The sequence below is a fragment of the Siphateles boraxobius genome, unplaced genomic scaffold (genome assembly GCF_051911475.1).
Source record: "Siphateles boraxobius isolate OS27281-9 unplaced genomic scaffold, OSU_SipBor_1 13, whole genome shotgun sequence".
NCBI lineage: Eukaryota > Metazoa > Chordata > Actinopteri > Cypriniformes > Leuciscidae > Siphateles > Siphateles boraxobius.
In genome coordinates, this window is record NW_027508733.1 from 5,287,558 (window position 1) to 5,307,139 (window position 19,582).

Genomic DNA, 19,582 nt, shown 5'->3' on the forward strand with positions numbered 1-19,582 from the left:
AGCACAAGCACGGCAGCTTACGCAATACTCGTTCCCTCCTCTCAGGGAACCGAGGTTACGTTAGTAACCGAGTCGTTCCCTTTCGAGAGGTCTCTCCTATTGCGTAAGTAGCTTACGCTATGGGAACACCATGCAAAACGCCGTGCGTGCTGAACTTCGCCTTATGATAGCCAGAGGCAGGTGCCTGAGCTAAAAAAGCAAAGTTATCATCCAACTAGCCGGCAGAGGCGAGCTTTATATGTGGGAAAGAATACAGAGCGGCTAGAAGGCGCTCAGTGTGACACAAGCACATACATAATCTAGATACGAACTCGTAGTTCAACTAGCATCATGCTGATAGTACATTGGAATGCAGTGTCGGGACCTGTAGGTTGTAGAACCTGATAAATGTGGACGGTGAGGCCCAGCCTGCCGCCGCACAAATATCCTCGATTGGTATCCCGCTCGACCATGCCCAGGAAGAAGCCACACTCCTGGTGGAGTGTGCTTTGACTCCCCAGGGGCATTGAAGTCCCTTAGCTTCATAAGCCAGCGCTATAGCTTCAACTATCCAGTGAGAGATTCTCTGCTTTGAAACGGCGGAACCTTTCGTACGGCCGCCAAAGCATACAAACAGTTGTTCTGTCTGTCTGAATAGGGCAGAACGCTCCAAATACACTCTGAGAGCCCTAACGGGGCAGAGTAGATTAGCGTCGTGTTCGTCTGCTGGGGACGATAGCGCAGTTAGGGAGATAACCTGTGCTCTGAAGGGAGTGGTGAGCACTTTAGGAATATACCCATGTTTCGGTCTAAGGACGACCCTGCAGTCGTTAGGTCCGAATTCTAGGCAGGCAGCGCTTGTCGAAAGCGCGTGCAGGTCGCCCACTCTCTTGACCGAGGCGAGTGCCAGCAAGAGCGCAGTCTTGAGCGAGAGCTGTTTAAGGTGCACGGTTCGGAGTGGTTCGAACGGAGGCCCTTTAAGAGCGTCTAGGACAGTAGCTAGGTCCCAGATCGGCACTGAGGGGGGGCGTGAAGGGTTCATCCTCCTAGGAAACCCTTAGGAAACGCCCCTTAGGAAACGAATAATTAGGTCGTTTCTTCCCAATGGACGTTCCATTACAGGGTCGTGTGATGCTGTGATGGCCGCCACATATACTTTGAGCGTGGAGGGGGCGCGGCCCGCCTCCAGAAGCCCTTGTAGAAAAGCGAGTACGTTCGTAATCTCGCATGTTTCAGGGTTCAGGCCCTTGGCATTACACCAGACACTGAACACTTTCCATTTCTGGGCATATAAGCGTCTCGTGGAGGGCGCCCGCGCCTCAGCGATGGTTTTTAGTGCTCCGCTCGTGAGGTTCCTGGGAACCCGTTGAGGGGCCATGCATGAAGGGCCCACAGATCGGGGCGGGGATGAAATATCATCCCGTTGGCCTGACTGAGGAGGTCTGGCCTCAGTGGAATCGGCCGTGGTGCAGATTGCATTTGCATCAGATCTGGAAACCATGTTTGGTTCTTCCAGAGTGGGGCTATCAGCAGCACTGCGTTTTTCTCCTCTCTGACCCGACTGATGACCTGCGGTAGCATCGCGATCGGGGGAAAGGCATATAAGGGACGGCTCGGCCAGCTCTGGGCGAGCGCATCCATGCTTTTCGTGAAGAAAAGAGGGCAGTGCGCGTTCTCCTTGGAGGCGAAGAGGTCGATCTCCGCTTTGCCAAAGGTTTTCCATAACCAGTGAATCGTCAGCGGGTTGAGAGCCCATTCTCCTGGGAGAATTTTGTCTCTGGATAGGATGTCCGCCCCCTGGTTCAGGGCACCTGGCACATGCGCTGCTCTCAGCGAGCGCAAGTTGTGCTGGGACCATAAAATGAGTCTCCTGGCCATTGAATGCATGGAGCTCGACCTGAGTCCACCCTGGCGATTTATGTACGATACTACCGTCATGTTGTCCGTTCGGACCAAGACGTGTTCGTTTCTCAGCTGTGGGAGCAGGGCTCTGAGAGCCAAAGCGACCGCTTTCATTTCCAGACAGTTTATGTGTAGGCGCTTCTCCGGGTTTGACCAAAAGCCGGAGACAGGCCTGCCCTCGTAAAGGGCCCCCCAACCTATTTTGGAGGCATCTGTCGTTATCATCTTTCTCCTTGTGTTCACACCCAGACTCACGCCTGACTGGTACCAGTCGGCGGCTTTCCAGTGCGTCAGGGCTTTTATACAGCCGTGGTTCGCTCTGATTAAAAGGTGGCCCGAACGCCACGCGTGAGTAGGGACGCGGCTCTTGAGCCAGCGTTGGAGAGGGCGCATATGCAACAATCCTAGCTGGAGTACGTCCGATGCTGAGGCCATGAGACCGAGCATCCTCTGAAACCGCTTGACGGGGGCGAGCGCGCCCGCCCTGAATGATGTTGTAAGGCGCCGGATGGTGAGCGCGCGCTCTGATGAGAGACGCGCTGTCATTTGCATCGAGTCTAGAACTATTCCCAGGAAAGAAATCCTCTGGCTGGGAGATAGTATGCTTTTTGCAAAATTGATTCTTAGACCCAGGCATTCTAAATGGCTGATAATCCAAGATCTGTGTGTTATTAACTGACTCTCTGATTGTGCTAGAATCAGCCAATCGTCGAGATAATTCAGTATTCGCACTCCCCTTCGCCTTAGGGGGGAAAGTGCTGCATCCATACATTTCGTGAATGTACGGGGAGCCAGGGACAGGCCGAACGGAAGTACTGTGTACTGGTACGACTGTCCCTCGAAAGCGAATCTCAGAAACGGCCTGTGATGAGGCGCTATTGGAATGTGAAAGTAAGCATCTTTCAGATCCACTGAGAGAAACCAATCTCCTGGGCGTACTTGCGCGAGGATATGCTTGGTTGTTAACATTCTGAACGAGCGAATCATTAGTGCTTTGTTCAGGTGTCTGAGATCTAGGATGGGGCGGAGACCGCCATCCTTTTTCGGGACGAGAAAATAGCGGCTGTAAAAACCTGCCTCGCTCAGAGAGGGGGGAACAGTTTCCACAGCGCCCTTTTCTATTAGTTTGCGCACCTCGGTGCGTAGAACATGTGAGCACTCTTTTCTCACTTTCGTCTCGACCACAGTCGTAAAACGTGGTGGTCTGCGAGCGAACTGGAGCGAGTATCCGTGCTTTACTATATTCAATACCCATTTCGGCATATCTGGAATATTTTCCCATGCCGCTGCGTGTACAGATATGGGCTGAATACAGGCTAGGGGCGGGCCGCTGTGACGCAGGGACCCGACCAGCGAATCGCCTGAGCTCATAGCTCTCAGAGGCGCGGGCGCGCGCTGAGCAGCTGAGTGAATGGGCGCGTGTGTGATTACAGCAGCGCGCGCTGTGTCTGTAAAACTCGCAGCCTGGGCTGGGGTTGTGTTTGACACTGTAAGGACAGTGTTTATAAGTGGGGGTGCATAAACAGTGGTAGGCACACGCGTCACTTTTATAATGTTTCCCGCTTTTACTGGGGATGAATTTATAACTGTGTGAACAGTGCTTGTGTGTAGTGGTGCGTACATGACCGTAGGCACGTGATCTACATTCATGGGGTGCGCAGCTTGAGCTGGGAATGAATTTGGCACTGTTTTGACAGTATCTGGGAATGCACACTTTGTGGACATGTGAACCCTTAGTGACACAGGCAGAAAAAGACTCTTTCTGTGTTTTCTGTGCGTCGCCGTAAAAACGGCGTTTGTTTGCAGGTGAGCGAGCTCTGTGACTGGCCCATTGACTGCTGTATGAACATATCCAGCCGCCTGTAAGGGGACTGGGTAATGCTTGAGCTTTTGCAGAGAGAGTGGTCCGGCTTTTGCGAGACACGCACTCTCTCTTTTCATTCTTGTGGCTAGGACGGCTTTCGAGGCTCGGGGTTCAGCACAATCTTGGGCCGAGGACCCCGTCGCTCAGAAGGCGGCTTGCGGTTGTGAGAGCGCGAGCGGCGTCGAGCTTCAGCCTGAGGCGCGGGCTGAGAGGCGGTGGGGGCTGTTCTAGCCCGCTGCGGCTGTGGCGGCCTCTGTCTGCTCTGCGATGAGCTGGAGCGCTTGGGCAGGAAATGCCGCATAGCTTGTGAAGCATTCTGGGCCTCAGTGAAGCGTTCGGCGAAACCCTTAACCGCCGGTCCAAACAGCCCGCTGGTGGAGATAGGCGCGTCGAGAAATGGCGCCTTATCCGCGTCCTTCATCTCAGTCAGAGTCAACCACAGATGGCGCTCGAGAACAGTCAAATTAGCCATGGCACGGCCGATAGACTGGGCGGTGGCCTTCGTGGCTCGCAGGGCTATGTCAGTCGCGCTGCGTAGGTCCTTAAAGGCTTCGGGTTCGGGGCCAGACTCGTCCATAGAGCGGAGAAGCTTGGCTTGGAACACTTGAAGTACCGCCATAGAGTGAAGCGCTGATGCAGCTTGGCCGGCGGCGGCGTAGGTGCGACCGGCGAGAGCTGAAGTAGTGCGGCAGGGCTTCGAGGGGTGGGAAGCTTTGGCTTTCCATCCGGTGGTGGAGGGCGGGCAGAGATGATTGGCCACGGCCTCCTCGAGGGGCGGTGTTCCCTCGTAGCCTCTTTCCTTCGCGCCGTCCACAGAGGAGAGCGAGGAAGAAAAAGAAGGCTTTAGGCGCGCAGAGTGGGGGGCTTTCCACGACTTGGTGAGTTCGTCGTGAACTTCCGGGAAGAAGGGAGAAGGCCTTTGCCGAGGGGCCTGCTGGCGCCCCTGCAGAAACCACTCATCCAGTCGGCTCCGGGTTGGTTCTTCGGGAGAAGACCAATCGAGCCCGAGGTCTTCCACGGCCTTAGAGAGAACGCGGATAATCTCGCTATCCATGGTGGAGCCCCCGCTCGCGCTAGCTAGCGTCGACGGGGCGGGGTCGAGAGTGGAGCCCGGCCAGTCGTCCGATGCAGCGTCGATTGACAAGCTGTCATCCATTCCCCCGTCGTCCTCGGACGCGCCGAAAGTCACAAGGCCCACCGCTCTGCTAGAGGGGTGTGGGTCCGGCTGGGTGAACTGAACCGGCGGTGGGGAAGGCAAGAGCGGCGGTGAAGCACGCGGAGACTGGCTCGGCGTGACGTCACTGAGCTCAGGTTCAGGAAGCCTCTGTGAGCGGCGCTTTTTCTTAGTGCGCGGCTCGAACAGAGGGATGGCGGCGATGGGCTCGCTCACGGCGAAAGCGGCGAGGCGAGCCCGCAGTGCGGAGAGACCCAGGTCGTCACATTCGGGGCATCCGCCCTTGGTCAAAGCAGCTTCTGCGTGGTCCCGGCCCAGGCAGCGAGCGCAGATGATGTGACGATCCCCGTCCGGGAGAAGGTCTCTGCACGACGCGCAGGAAGGCATTTGAAACAACGCCTTGGAAAATTTGCTCTTTTACAAGTGTCGCAGAGCGAACAGATGTAAATACTTGCGTGAGCAGTACGCCGGATGGCTCAGTAGGATCGCGTTAGAAGGCGGCTGAAGGTGCCGACGTCCTCGTAGCAAATCCCGCTGGTATGCTTTTCGACGGCGAAGCTTCAATAATCCGGAGGATCCAGCGAAGAAGGTGTTCGCTGAAGGAGATTAAATCTAAAGAACTCTCATGACGGGGCGCCCAATATATAGCTCTTGGCCACGCCCATCTTGGCGGGCTCTGACGCGCGCGGGCGCGAAGCGCGCTCATTGGTCGCGCATTCAGAGTCGCCCCGTCATTGGTTCGAGCAAGTTGCCGCAGCACAGCCAATGACCGAGCTGCCTTCGTTCATTGCTGTCAGCTGTGCAGCTGCAATGCGTTTTACATAAAGACTTCAATATTCTCGAGAAAAGGAGTTTTCCCATAGCGTAAGCTACTTACGCAATAGGAGAGACCTCTCGAAAGGGAACGCGAATTTTCGTTTTTGGAAGAGCGAAACCGAGAGTGTAACTAACTTGTTAAAAAAACACACACACACAAAAACACTTACCGGTCAACAACAACGGGAAAAGAAAGAGTGCAAGTGCGCTCTTCATTTTGATGTAGAGTTGGGTAGCCTAGTTGTTGTTGATGATGTGTAGAGCTGTTAATGTCCTCGTTCTCGGAGTGTTCTTCAGCCTTCCGCTTCTGAGCCGCACCCTGAAACAGAGATATTATTATATGAGACGACAAACAGAGACAAACCCCAACTTACATAGAAACATTTATACTTCTAAAGGTTTACCAGGATATTAACTTGATAATTTCTATTATCCTTAAAGAGCCGTGTCTTTATTGGTTATTGCTTTCAAAGCCGAAAAAGCGCAGCCCTGTCTCTAAGATGGCCGAAACTTCCGTTTTTTTGAATCAAACACATGGGCACAGCGCCACCTGTCAACGAAAGCTACATGCTCAAACAACATGCAGACGCCCCATTGGCCGTTGGATCGTACGTCACGGCACCGCGATATTTCTCCGGGCAACTTGCCGTAACTCTCATAAGTGGACTAAAGAAAAGCTGCCTGAATATTTTGCGGTTTTACAAACCGTCGTACTATTTAAACCAGATTTTGGGGAATAACCTTTCACAGGTAAGACTGAACAGTTGTTTTTGGGCGTACTTGTTCATTATAACATTATGTTGACAGCCACCAAAATCAAACTATTATAGCGATAACGGTATTTAGTTATGAAAATGAGACTTAAAAGAGATAATATAGAGTTCACATGATTCTTTTGAAGTCTGAGCAAATATTATAGTTTATATTATGAACTAATGTAAAGTGAGTCTTCAGGTCAATGCAGTGATCTGACAGGGCAGAATTGCAGATAGAGAGAGGAAAAAAAGCGTGGAAATAATACATAATTTATATTGAAATGAGTGTACACTGAGAAGTCTGAACATCATTTACTGAAATTGTCGCTTTTATAACCTTTAATAAACACGCATCTGGAACGGAGAAAAATTGATAGGCTACCACTTAGCGCCTCTAGTAGACGTTTCACTCGAAAAGTGCAGGGAAACGTACTTGAAGTTACGTATTTAAGGTTCTGCAAAAAATGTAGGCTGAGTATTCCAATGAGCCAGGGTTGATAATAGTGTAGGCTACTGACAGTAAACATAATTGAAATGCTTATAGGTAATTAAATGTACAGGGCTAAAAAACACACTGCGTTCGAAACCGCATACTCACTGAGTAGGTAGCCTACTTAATTTCAATAAGTAGGTCTACTTAACGAGCGCTAAAAGAGTAGGTACTTTATAGCCAGATCTCGTTGAGTATGAATGCGAGCAGTACATCATCTGCCATGTTGACGTTTTCATGTGACCTACGACGTTATTAAAAGCGCAACTTAATCAATAACTCAATCAACTTTTCTTTTTTTTTTACTTAAAAGATATGAGCGACTGGTTTAGTTCATCTATCTGTAAATATCTTGATATTGACGAAACTGACTCATTTTGTGTCTTGTTGAAGAAACAGCTAGCCATTTATTTTGTGAATACATTTATGGTTGATTTCTTATATTTTAAACCCTACTAATGTGACCCAGTTTTATCCTTAACGATATAATTTTATTACGAAAACCCAAAATCGTCTTCTCTTGAATATGTTGTTAATTTCTTTACTTTATCCACAATTTTTCACCCACAGCCAAAATTGGCTTAAATCTCCTTTATGTTTCCCTCTTTTTCTTGTTGAATTTATAAATAACAAATAACTACAAAAAAGTGATTTGTTGTATGTATTATGATTAATTAATGTTATTTAACCTTGTTATTGTTCTTTTTTCCTGTGCATAAAATATCATATTATGATTTATTCAAACCCATTATATTTGTTATTTTATTCATTCATTGTTATACAACCATGGTATTTTTCCCTGATTTTGTATGTAACTAAGTTTGGCAATAAAAAAAAAAAATGATATAAGCGACAGGTGACCTAACACCTCACAACATCAGTAACTCAACAGCCATACCTAATGGTTTTCCAAAGCGTTTGTAATGTTTTTAATGTCTGCACTAAGGAGAAGGGCGGCTGCTCGAAGATCTCTCCTTTGGAGAAAACTGTTGATTTTATACTTGAAAAATGTAAGTGTCACTCCTTAAAAATTGATATTACCCCAAAACAAATTGTATTGCTAGCCCACCCCAAAACTTAATTAATGCATTAATTAAATAATTATATTTTATTTACTGACAACAATAAGAAACATGAATAAGTTAGTAAAAGAACAAATAAAAGTAACCATCAATAAACAAATGCATACAAGTCAACAACACATAAAACTTTATTCAAACTACAATCATGTATCCTACTGCCATCTCAACACAGTGGTTTCCATTCTGCGGCTTTATTCTGATCACCAGAGGTGACCCGTGCCTTTGTGCCGGAGGTTGTTGCGTGCTGCGCTGTGCTTTACAATTGGAGGGAATAAGAGCAGGTGGAGTGATGGAGAATCTCGTAAGATTATATAAATACTCTGAAACCCAAGTGGATTTACACAAACTGAGGAATTCAAAAAGCGTTAGGTTGTGCCCCGCTCTCCCCTACTATGTACAATTACAAGAAAGTCTAAAGTAAAAAAAATTTAGACCCCAATAAAACACATTGAAATCTTCACTTAAAAAGAAGAGACAATTTTAATTATTTTTTAACTATATTATACAATTTCTATAAATACATTTATTTTTAGGTATGAATAATAAAAACTTAACCCAAGCTGATTGAGCCATCTCTACTATCTGTTTGAGGTATGTTATGCCAAAAAAATCCACTAGATGTCACAGTGTCAATCAACAGCCCTTGTCACAAAACTTCCTCTAACATGGATTTCAGAATAGAGGTCTGCACTCCCGCGGGAGTCCCGCGGGACCCGCGGGTCCCGACGCAAAACAGTGCGGCGCGGGACAAATTTTTAAAGGTCATTGCGGGAGCGGGCGGGATGATGAGGTGCACTTGCGGGTGCGGGCGGGAGGGATGATACGCTGCACTCCCGCAAATTAAATATGAGTATAAAGTAAAATATATAAATGATTAAAGTAGCGTACATAATTTGTAGTTGGGAGGGAGATTCTGATTGGCAGCAATAAAAACGTTTTAAGCAGCCTAAACTTGTGAATGTTGTCGGGTAGGGCGGGGCCTAATCTCACGCACACTTGTTTAGAGACAATTCCTTTCCCGCTGCTCCGAGTTCGAATTCGAAAGCTAGTTCAAGTTCAAAATAGACAGCATGGACGAGGAACAGAGCGCCTCTAGTGCTTCAGATAAAGTACTGTTGTGAATATTATGCTGTTCGTAATATGGGACCAATAAATATGTTACCAAGTATTGGTAAGGAATTTTGTGTGCACGCATTTTTTTCCCCAAGACCTTTCGTCAGACAGAAAGTGCGGGCGGGAGCGGGACATTATATCACAGATGCGGGCGGGAGCGGTACTAAAAATGACAAATCTTTGCGTGAGCGGCCGGGAGCGGGACTGAACACTGCGGGAGCGGGCGGGAGCGGGTCTGAAAATTGTGTCCCGCGCAGACCTCTATTTCAGAAACAAAACAGGGTGCTTCTCAATATCCCTCCTCGTCTCCTCGCTCCTCTGTCCTCCATAGTATGACCCGGAAACCAATCAAGCACAGCCATCTTGAAGGACATTTCAATTCTCTAATTGCACCGCGAGGAGTCGAGGATCGAGGAGTGAGGAGGCTTTCAGAGGAGTTATGAGCGAGGATACACAGGTGTATCCTATGCGGAACTGTTCCATTGACTAAACGTGACGCACGTATACATTCTCCTCCCCCTTCACATCGGTCACAATCTTTTTAAATTATAGTTTACCTATGGAGTTTATATAAACCACACATCTCACATATTTCAACAGGGTATCTTGCTTTATTATTATTAATTATGAATTTCTTAAATAAACAAACTTCAACAACATAAGGGCAGATCCTTTGAGCGCTGCTGATGACGCTGTGAAGTGACGCTCGAATGATCAAGTATTCCAATGTATAAAAAAAGCTTTCATTCGATTCCTCCGTCCTCACTTTCTTTTCTTGCGTCTTTCCCTCACAACCTACAGGGGGAGGAGCTGAGGCGCTAGGAAAGGAAGCGAGGAAAGGAAACGAGGATGCACAAATAAGAAATGAGAAGCACCCACAATCTCTCCTGGCATGTCAACTGTTGAAATTTTGCAAGGTAAGCATATTTTTTTGACGTATTACACTGTAAAAGCCCTAACTTGATAAGATTATGTTACTTGGTGCCATGAAAAAACTTTAGAATGTTTTTAATAATTTTTCAAAAACATGCTCAACCAAACGGTTGATTTTTCACATAATGGTTAACTGTCACCCCCCTTTTTGAGAATGTACTTTAAAATGCACTATTCAAATTTGGTTCTAATTCAAGAATGATTTGGAATATAGACCTCAGTTTGTTTTAAAGAAAACACTCAGCAGAAAGTGAAAGCACTTCAAAAAATGAAAGTATAAAAAAGTAGCCTAATGGAAGTTTAAATTTACAGTAAATCAAATAAACTGTACATAATATTATTTCTTTTATATAAAATATATATTTTACAAAATATTTTTTACTATAAAATTACTATAAAATCAAAGACATGTATCTAACCAAGTTGTGTTCCAAATTTGAAGTTGAAATCACAAAAATTGAAGTTCCCATGAGATTTTTTTTAGGCGTAATACCAAAAATAGCCACAGGTGACATACATTCCATTGAATTTAATTGAATGCATTCTGCCTTAACAAATTAATAAAGTTCTGTCCAAATATCACTTCCGTCACAAAATATGGAACCTTGAGACTCAGACCTTTCTGACAATATGTGTTTTGTCAAAATTAGAAAAGGTTTTGATCATAAATTATGATGGGCAAAGAAAAAAAATCCTGTTGCTCTACCACACTTGACGGCGTGTTTCTTGAAACATAAAAGCCTAAAATGCCATCATATAACAATCTTTTGCTTTTTTTTTTTTTTTGCTTTTTATTATTGCAGAAAGAATGTAGTATTTGGTTTTGTTACTTTTAGTCATTTGTGTTATTTATTTTTGTTTATTGTTAAAAAAACAAGAAAACATAATTTCCTGTGTTAAAATGTAAGCCTGAAATATTTATTGGCTTATTTCAATAAGTAAAGAAGATTCAATATACAAAAATATTTTATTTTATGTTTTTAAAGGTATCAGCGATTTCAGGTTCAAAAAAGGCCCAAACATAAATGATCACATTCATCGAATCTTTCCTAACGATCCGCTAGCTGCCCCATAAGCAGACCTAAAAAAAAGCGTCTCTGTAGGCAGCCTAGGCTCTGAGATCTGCACACAAAAACAATTGGTTTCACCAACCACTCAAAACCAAAATAAATAGTGTTCCAACCAATCACCGACAGGGGGGTGGGTGTTGTGAGGTTTTGCTCCGACTTCGTGCCCATTCCCACATTTGTAGTAATGACACTATAACGCAAACTGAAAATTGTAACGCAAAAGTTTCTCGTGAGCACGCGAAAGTCTGTATATTTTTTATTTTTGCAAAGGTCCCTTCAGGGGCTCCGTACTACTGCATCAACACATTTGGTAGAGGCCGATATTTAAAAAATGATGGGATGTGTTGAAAAAAAATACATGGGTGTGGAGCTACATAAAGAGATAAGACATGTGTAATGGTGTGCAAAATGTATAATTCATCAAACTTTGTTAAATAGATTAGTTGCTTCTCCATCAGATGCAGAGAGAGATTGAGCAAGGAATGATCCACATTTCATTAAGGTGGGGGATGTTGGAATATTAAATCAACACCAATATTTAATTTAACATACAGCAACCAGCATTTAGTCTTTGTGGTTATCAAACATTATAATTGCACTACTGCCCTGCACTGCATGAGTTTGATTAGGAAGATGTGTTGTTTCATTTAGTGTTACTGATTTGGTATGAACCCCCTTTCTTCAATCAATGGTATATTCCTCGCGTGTTGCACTCTTCAGTTTGCGGGAAGCACTCTGAAGAGAGGCATGTGTCTCCGTTAATGGACAATTCAAACAAGGTCTTAGAGCATATTAAATAGTAATTATTATGAAATCAGAACGAAATATGGAGGTAATACTGTTGGTGACCCTGTTGTTTGTTAAATAGATGGTTCTTCATGTTTAATATAGTACATAAACTGTATTGCTTTAAACGTGCGATTGTGTCATATTTCTATGAACGGTATAACACTTTAAGTATCAGTTAATGTCCTATGTTGGTTTTCATGGGTATGAGGATGCTTGTTAACGTTGATCTGGGGTGTATTCCAGAAAGCTGGGATAATTTACCATCAGATTAACCCTGAACTCTGGGTTGATTAACCCAAAACCTGCTTACTCTGGGTATGTCGGTTCCAAAACACCTGTGAGGAGTTAGTTTTATCAACCTCCTATTGGTAACCCAGAGTTAATGCGCGCGCACGGCGAGTACATAAAGACATTTTCAATGGATCGCCGATTTCAGGAGTCACCATGGAAACCAAGGGAGAAAAAAAAGCGAGCTACATACTTCGGTGAAACTGAGTTGGAGGTTTTAATGCTTGCTTATCAAGACTGTAAGCCCATTATAACTAAAAAAGCAATACTGCTGCATCAGCAAAAGAAAGAGAGTTGGTTAGTATTTAATGTAATTTAGTTTTCTATGTAGCCAATAGAAAGAAGGCTGAGGCCAGTAAAACAGGTGGGGGTCCACCTCCACCTTCCCTCACCCCAGTTGAGGAGCTGGCACTGTCCCTTAATAAAGGGCGACCTGTGGTCGATGGGATTCCAGGGGGCAATTTGTCAGACTCAGCTACCAAGACAAGTGGCTTAGTAAAATGTAGGTGTACCATATTAATATTTATGATTTATTGATGTTTTCACTGTTTTTGTCAGTGTTTTAATAAAGAAAATCTTCAACACTGTCACCATTTTAAAAAGGCATTTTTAAATGCATTTTACAGTCATTGATTCACTTGTGCAGTATGCATGCTGCTTTGACTGCATATGCTGTATTCTGTAATACTGTTAGTAGTACTCTTAGATGTTCCTAATGTCCTTCTTTATTAGTTGTATTTGTTTAAGAATATACATGTGAGTACTGAATATGCATGATTATCTTATTGGTTTAATTATCTTGCAGTTGCTGATGGCCACATTGTATTATTGGATCCTCCTGCAACACCACACTCTGTCACAGTTGTAAGTGATTATTGTCTTTAGGTTTCTGTTTGCTAGACCAAGCACCCTTCCTTATTTTCACTGTAGGATGACGATGAAGAGACCACTTCTGCTGTGACAGAAACAGAAAATGTGGGGAGGCCCATAGAGGTATGATGCATAGAATGCATTCCCCCTTTTTTACATAAGAGAATAAATAAATGGTCATTGTCATTTTACAGAATATGGCAGGAGATTTTAATGCAAATGAGGGTCCATCTACCTCCACACAGAATCTTAGTAGTGTAAGAAATGTTCTGCAGTTCTCCTTCCTCATTTAAATATTTGGTCTGTGTTTGTATTAGACTTTTTCAGTCATGTTTAATTATTCTGTCTTTCTAGTTGCCTGCCAAAGTGCTGTATAAGGTCCACCTTCAAAAGCAAATCAGAAAAAAGTGACATGGAGATGGACCTTATACAGCTTCAAATAAGGCCAGACTTGAAATTGAATTGCTGGAGCACCAGCTTAGGGTGGGAAACAGTATGTGAACATTAATCTGTCATTTGTTGTTTAATGAAATCTAAAGCAATATATACAAATGTCTTTTGTTACAGGAAATAAAGAAACCATGAACAACACTTGACTGTTAACTGGTTTTAATTAAAGTGATTTTGGCAAATCATGTCTCGTACCACCCTGCCATCTCTTTGTTCTACTGGGTTCATTGGGGGTTCCTCTTGGCCATCTTCATCAAGAGAAGGGGAATCCCTCTCACCTCTCAGTGTGGCAATGTTGTGAAGAACATTACAAGCAGCTGTGATGTCACATGACCTTTCTGGGCTGACCCTGAGCCCACGCAGGCACTGAAACCTTGCCTTCAGAATGCCTATGGTCATTTCCACCTTGACCCGTGTTCTGCTGAGGGCCAGGTTGAATTGTGCCTGTGGTCCAGGCTCAGGTTCAGGGTAGGGTGTCAAGTAACCATTGAAGTGTCCTATAAAGGTAGTTAAAGTGTATAATTGCATAAAAAAACATTTAAAAAAAAAACATTGTGTAAGGCAAAACATACCCTGTTGAAATTTGTGGTACAATGATGACTCCCTAAACATTCTGGGATCATGTACAGACCCTGGCCATTTGGCTTCAATATTAGTGATGAGGTGGGTTGCATCACATATTACCTAGTTAGTGGGGACCAGTAATGAGGGTGATTTAATGGTTTAAACACCCAAACATTTAGCACCCAAAAAATCTATTGTCACCTGCACATTGATGCTATGGATTGACTTCCCATTAACATAGTCTCCTTCATTGACTGAAGGAGCTATAATGGGAATGTGGGTTCCATCAATGCACCCAATCACATTTGGGAACCCTGAATTTGAAAGTTATATAATTAGAAACATTTAAAATTATTGTGACTGTATACAGTATGGATAGATTAAGTAGTGCTATGTAACTAAAATGGTCTGTCATAGAATATCATAGAACGGACAAACCCGCCACTCTGTGGAATTCCTCTTTAATGACCCTCAGTGGTTTATGGCCAGGGAACTGCACAAAAGTGTGCAGAAACCATTTGAGTGCAATGCATACTGTACGAACAGCCCTACACACAGTTGCCTTTCCCACATGCTCTGCATCGCCCACATTGTAGAGAAAACCCCCAGTAGCAAAAAAGCGCAATACAAATAATTTGTTCGGCGCTAAGCGCTGACCCGCGGTTTGTCACGTTTGAGATGTGTGGTTTTAGTTGGTTTGTTAAATAAATTAACGACTCCCTTGAAAAACGATAGCGCTCCTGCAAATATTCGTTCGGATAAGAAAAGACATCGATACGTGGTCTTATCACCCTCTCACGGCGAAAAAAAACAGTATAATCTGTGCCTCTACGTCCACAGGATCCTGAACAAAAGGGCACGCCATAATCGGAAACGTCTCTGAAACAAACTAACCCTGCAACATAACCTGCTCCGGAGCAGGTTATCCTCAGAGAGTCAGTTGCTATGGTTACTTACATAACCCTAAATTTACCTCCGTTTTTGGAACCGAAAGCAGAGGTTATCCGCTTACTTACTCCTAAACTTACCCGGGTAAGTCACATAACCTGCTTTCTGGAATACACCCCAAGGTTTCACTTAATTTCATTTTGATGACATGAGTGGTTAATCTGTGCCGCACCGAGTGAAATGCGCGCCAGTAATCAACGGTGCATTCTGGGTAATGTAGTTCATGATTTAAAGCATGCTATGTTTGTTAAGAAGAAGCTGAAACTGAATTGTTTCTTTGATATTGTAAGTTGCCTGCATATTAGAAATATGGGACAATGTACTAACTGAATGATGTATTTGCAGATTGTCAATCCAGAACAGATGATTGATTGTAACACTGTCCCATTTTATGCTTGCAGGTAGGCCCTATGAGTTGTATTCTTTTGTTTCATTATCGTTTTATTAATTTTCGAATTCATAAATCTTATTAGTTCTACATAAAAAATATGCTTTTGGTGTTATGCATCTTATTAAATGGGACCACTTAAGATACTGTAAAGAAAATACATCTTGTAATATGAGTTTGCGGGAAGCACTCTGAAGAGAGAACAGATGATTGATTGTAACACTGTCCCATTTTCTGCTTGCAGTAAACACGCAAAAGCGAAAAGACGTTGCTGGTGTTTCTCTTTATTTGGGGCTGACCCTGTGGTGCGTCTACTAATCCGCTACACATGCAAACAATTTTTTTTTTTCAAATGCTTTCTTGGTGGGGCACTTAAAGGGATGGTTCGGAGTAAAATCAACCTAGGGTCCTTTGCACCATGACCTCGAGCCAAACATTATTAAAGTTAGAGCTTATTTAGAGAGATCAGCCGGATGGCTTAGTGCCGGTGCTAATGGATCCAAGGTTGTATCTCGTAAATTACTCCACTAATAATGCCCAGAATGGTACCAAACTTCTACAGTAGTACAAATAGGTTCTGTACTCATAAAACGAGGCATTGGAAAATTTGTAAGCAACTCGGGAGTTAAATAACACTTGCCTGACGGCTCATGCTCCTGCTAACCTGGACGTCGAGGTCACTTCCGTTATTTGGGAAAAGTACTTAAAAGTCCTGGCAGAAAGCGATGCATAAGGATGTATAGGCATGTCTATTTAAAATAATGTTGTGGTCAACAATAGAATCAAATGCAACACTAAGATCGAGTAACACTAATAGAGAGATACAACCACGGTCGGATGATAAGAGCAAATCATTTGTGACTCTCAATCAACCGCAAATACGGTTTGAACATTGATTGTTGGTCGTAGAGCGAGACACTGCTTCACTGCTGCTCGCCCTGCGATCGACTGCTTTTGTCAGCCTCGTTGCCTGCTGTGAGTTTGTTTGTTTTCCCGTCTATCGTGCGTCTACATTACACCCTTACCACTAAAAAGACGGGTTTTACCCAAGACTTGAGTCATAAATTAGTATAAATATTAATAGCATCACTGGTTGCATCATTGCTAACTTACTGTCCATTTGTTAAAATGGCGAATATATCAGGTGTATGTTATTTACCTTTTGGTGCAGATGAGAACAAATCTGAATTGCTCGCGGTGCAGTCTGAATTAGAAGCTGTGTCTATTCCTCGTTTACTAAGATCAAATAATAAATCTACTGCGGGATCTAGAAAAAATCTAATTGTTATTAAAACAAAAAATCTCGCTAGTAGTGAACAAAAACAATTTCTAAAACTAGGTCTCCTAAACATTAGATCGCTCACACCTAAGGCGGTTATTGTAAATGAAATGGTCACAGATAATAATTTCGATGTTCTGTGCCTTGCTGAAACCTGGCTTAAACCAAATGATTATTTCGGTCTAAATGAGTCTACTCCGCCAGGATACTGTTATTAGCATGAGCCCCGTCTGATCGGTCGTGGCGGCGGTGTTGCAACAATTTACAGAGATACCCTTAATGTTACTCAGAAAACTCGTCATAGGTTTAATTCGTTTGAAGTACTTGTGCTAAATGTTACGCTCTTAGATGTAAGACAAAAAATCCCTATTATCTCTAGCATTGGCTACCGTATATAGACCTCCAGGGCCTTACGCCAATTTCCTAAAAGAGTTTTCTGACTTTCTATCAGATCTTTTGGTCAACGTCGATAAAGCATTAATTGTTGGAGATTTTAACATACACGTAGATAATTTAAATGATGCGTTAGGGGTTGCGTTTACAGATTTATTAAACTCCTTCGGGGTCAAGCAAAACGTCTGCGGACCAACTCATCGTCTTAATCATACACTCGATTTAATTATATCATATGGAACCGATCCAACCGATATAGATATTGTACCGCAAAGTGATGATGTCACTGACCACTACTTGGTAACTTGCATATTATGCACTGCTATAATATGTCATGCTGCGCCACGTTATCGACCAGGTAGAACAATTCGTCCATCCACCATAGATCTCAAATAGCTTATCTGATCTGTCCCAGCTGCTGCCTGAACCCAAACAAACAGATGAACTAGACGAACTAACTAGCACTATGAGCTCCATTCTCTCTAGAACATTGGATATTGTTGCACCCATTAGATTAAAAAAGGTCAGAGAAAAAAGTATAGCACCATGGTACAATAATACTACGTATGTTTTAAAGAGAGAAACCCGTAATTTAGAGTGTAAATGGAAAAAAACTAATTTAGAGGTCTTTAGAATCGCGTGGAAAGACAGTATGTCACGTTATAAAAAGGCCCTTAAAACGGCCAGGGCGGAGCACCTCCGCAAATTAATATAAAACCACCGAAATAATCCAAGGTTTTTATTTAATACCGTGGCTAGACTAACAAATAAACAGACGTCGTCTGAACAAAATACCTCGTTACAGTTTAGTAGTAATGATTTCATGAACTTCTTCACCGAGAAAATTGAAAGCATCAGAATCAAAATCGTAAACGTTCGATCTCTGCTCGCGCCTTATAATTCAGCCGCAATTATCACCCCGCAAGAACAATTACAATGCTTTACAACCATAGAACAAAAAGAGTTAAATAAACTTATCACTTCATCTAAAACAACAACATGTTTATTAGATCCTATACCAACTGAACTACTGAAAGAAGTGTTACCTATAGTGGAAGAGCCTCTTCTCAATATTATTAACTCATCTTTATCTTTAGGTCATGTTCCAAGAACGTTCAAGCTGGCAGTTATAAAACCACAATTAGATCCAAATAACCTAGCAAATTACAGACCCATTTCGAATCTTCCATTTATGTCAAAAATATTAGAAAAAGTTGTGGCTGCTCAACTCGGCTCTTTCTTGCAAGAAAACGACATCTATGAAAAGTTTCAGTCTGGATTCAGGCCACATCATAGCACTGAAACTGCCCTTGTTAGAATCACAAATGATTTACTTTTAGCTTCGGACCAAGGCTGTATCTCAGTACTAGTTTTACTTGATCTTAGTGCTGCGTTCGATACTATAGATCACACAATACTCTTAGATCGACTACAAAATTACACTGGTGTTCAAGGACAAGCATTAAGCTGGTTCAGGTCATACTTATCTGACCGCTACCATTTCGTCTACTTAAATGGAGAAAAATCGATTATAACTTCGGCAAACTATGGAGTGCCGCAGGGATCTGTGTTAGGCCCTTTATTATTCTCAATATATATTCTGCCACTTGGTAATATTCTAAGGAAACATGGAATTAGTTTCCATTGTTATGCTGATGACACTCAAATATATATTTCATCACGGCCAGATGAATACGCTAAATTATCCAAATTGACAGATTGTGTTAATGATATAAAAGATTGGATGACGCGTAATTTTCTTTTATTAAATCCAGACAAGACAGAGGTAATACTTATCGGTTCTAAAAACCGTCCACAAAACCCTTCACAGCACGACTTTAACATAGTAGGATGCCCTGTTGCTTTATCCGCTACAGTAAAAGACCTGGGTGTTATACTAGACCGCAACCTGTCTTTTGAAAAGCATATTTCATATGTTACAAAAACAGCCTTTTTCCACCTTAGAAACATTGCTAAGCTACGTAATATGCTATCAGTCTCTAATGCAGAAAAGTTAGTTCATGCATTCATGACCTCGACACTAGATTACTGTAATGCTTTATTAGCTGGTTGTCCTGCATCTTCAATAAACAAGCTACAGTTAGTCCAAAATGCAGCCGCTAGAGTTCTTACTAGATCAAGAAAATATGATCATATAACACCGATTTTATCATCACTTCATTGGTTACCTATAAAGTTCCGTATTAAATACAAGGTATTGCTTTTATCTTATAAAGCTCTAAATGGTTTAGCTCCAGTCTATTTAACGGATCTTCTATCGCCTTACAATCCATCGCGCTCTTTAAGATCACTAGATTCGAGGCTTCTGGTCATTCCTAGGATATCCAGATCCACCAAAGGAGGCAGAGCATTTTCACATTTAGCTCCGAAGCTCTGGAATAGCCTTCCTGATATTGTTCGTAGCTCAGACTATC

General features: G+C 43.2%; 2 protein-coding genes, 1 long non-coding RNA gene and 1 pseudogene across 4 annotated transcripts in view; 1 reads left to right on the forward strand and 3 right to left on the reverse strand.

Annotated features, from left to right (window-relative positions):
• The window catches only part of LOC143734954 (uncharacterized), a 375,259-nt gene extending 369,052 nt beyond the window's left edge, over window positions 1-6,207 (reverse strand). Inside the window, exons 1-2 of the mRNA XM_077225251.1 lie at window positions 6,140-6,207; window positions 6,006-6,054 (exon numbers count right to left, since the gene is read on the reverse strand). The gene's annotated coding sequence lies outside the window, so the exon portion shown is untranslated. The remainder of the gene's footprint in view (window positions 1-6,005; window positions 6,055-6,139) is intronic.
• The window catches only part of LOC143735223 (uncharacterized), a 395,094-nt pseudogene that overhangs the window by 274,971 nt on the left and 100,541 nt on the right, over window positions 1-19,582 (reverse strand). The gene's annotated exons all lie outside the window — the stretch shown is intronic.
• The window catches only part of LOC143734907 (uncharacterized), a 328,536-nt gene that overhangs the window by 240,920 nt on the left and 68,034 nt on the right, over window positions 1-19,582 (reverse strand). The gene's annotated exons all lie outside the window — the stretch shown is intronic.
• Window positions 12,671-13,366, forward strand: LOC143735552 (uncharacterized). The gene is made up of 3 exons (XR_013203219.1): window positions 12,671-12,757; window positions 13,061-13,248; window positions 13,320-13,366. It is a non-coding gene; the product is annotated as an uncharacterized LOC143735552 (long non-coding RNA).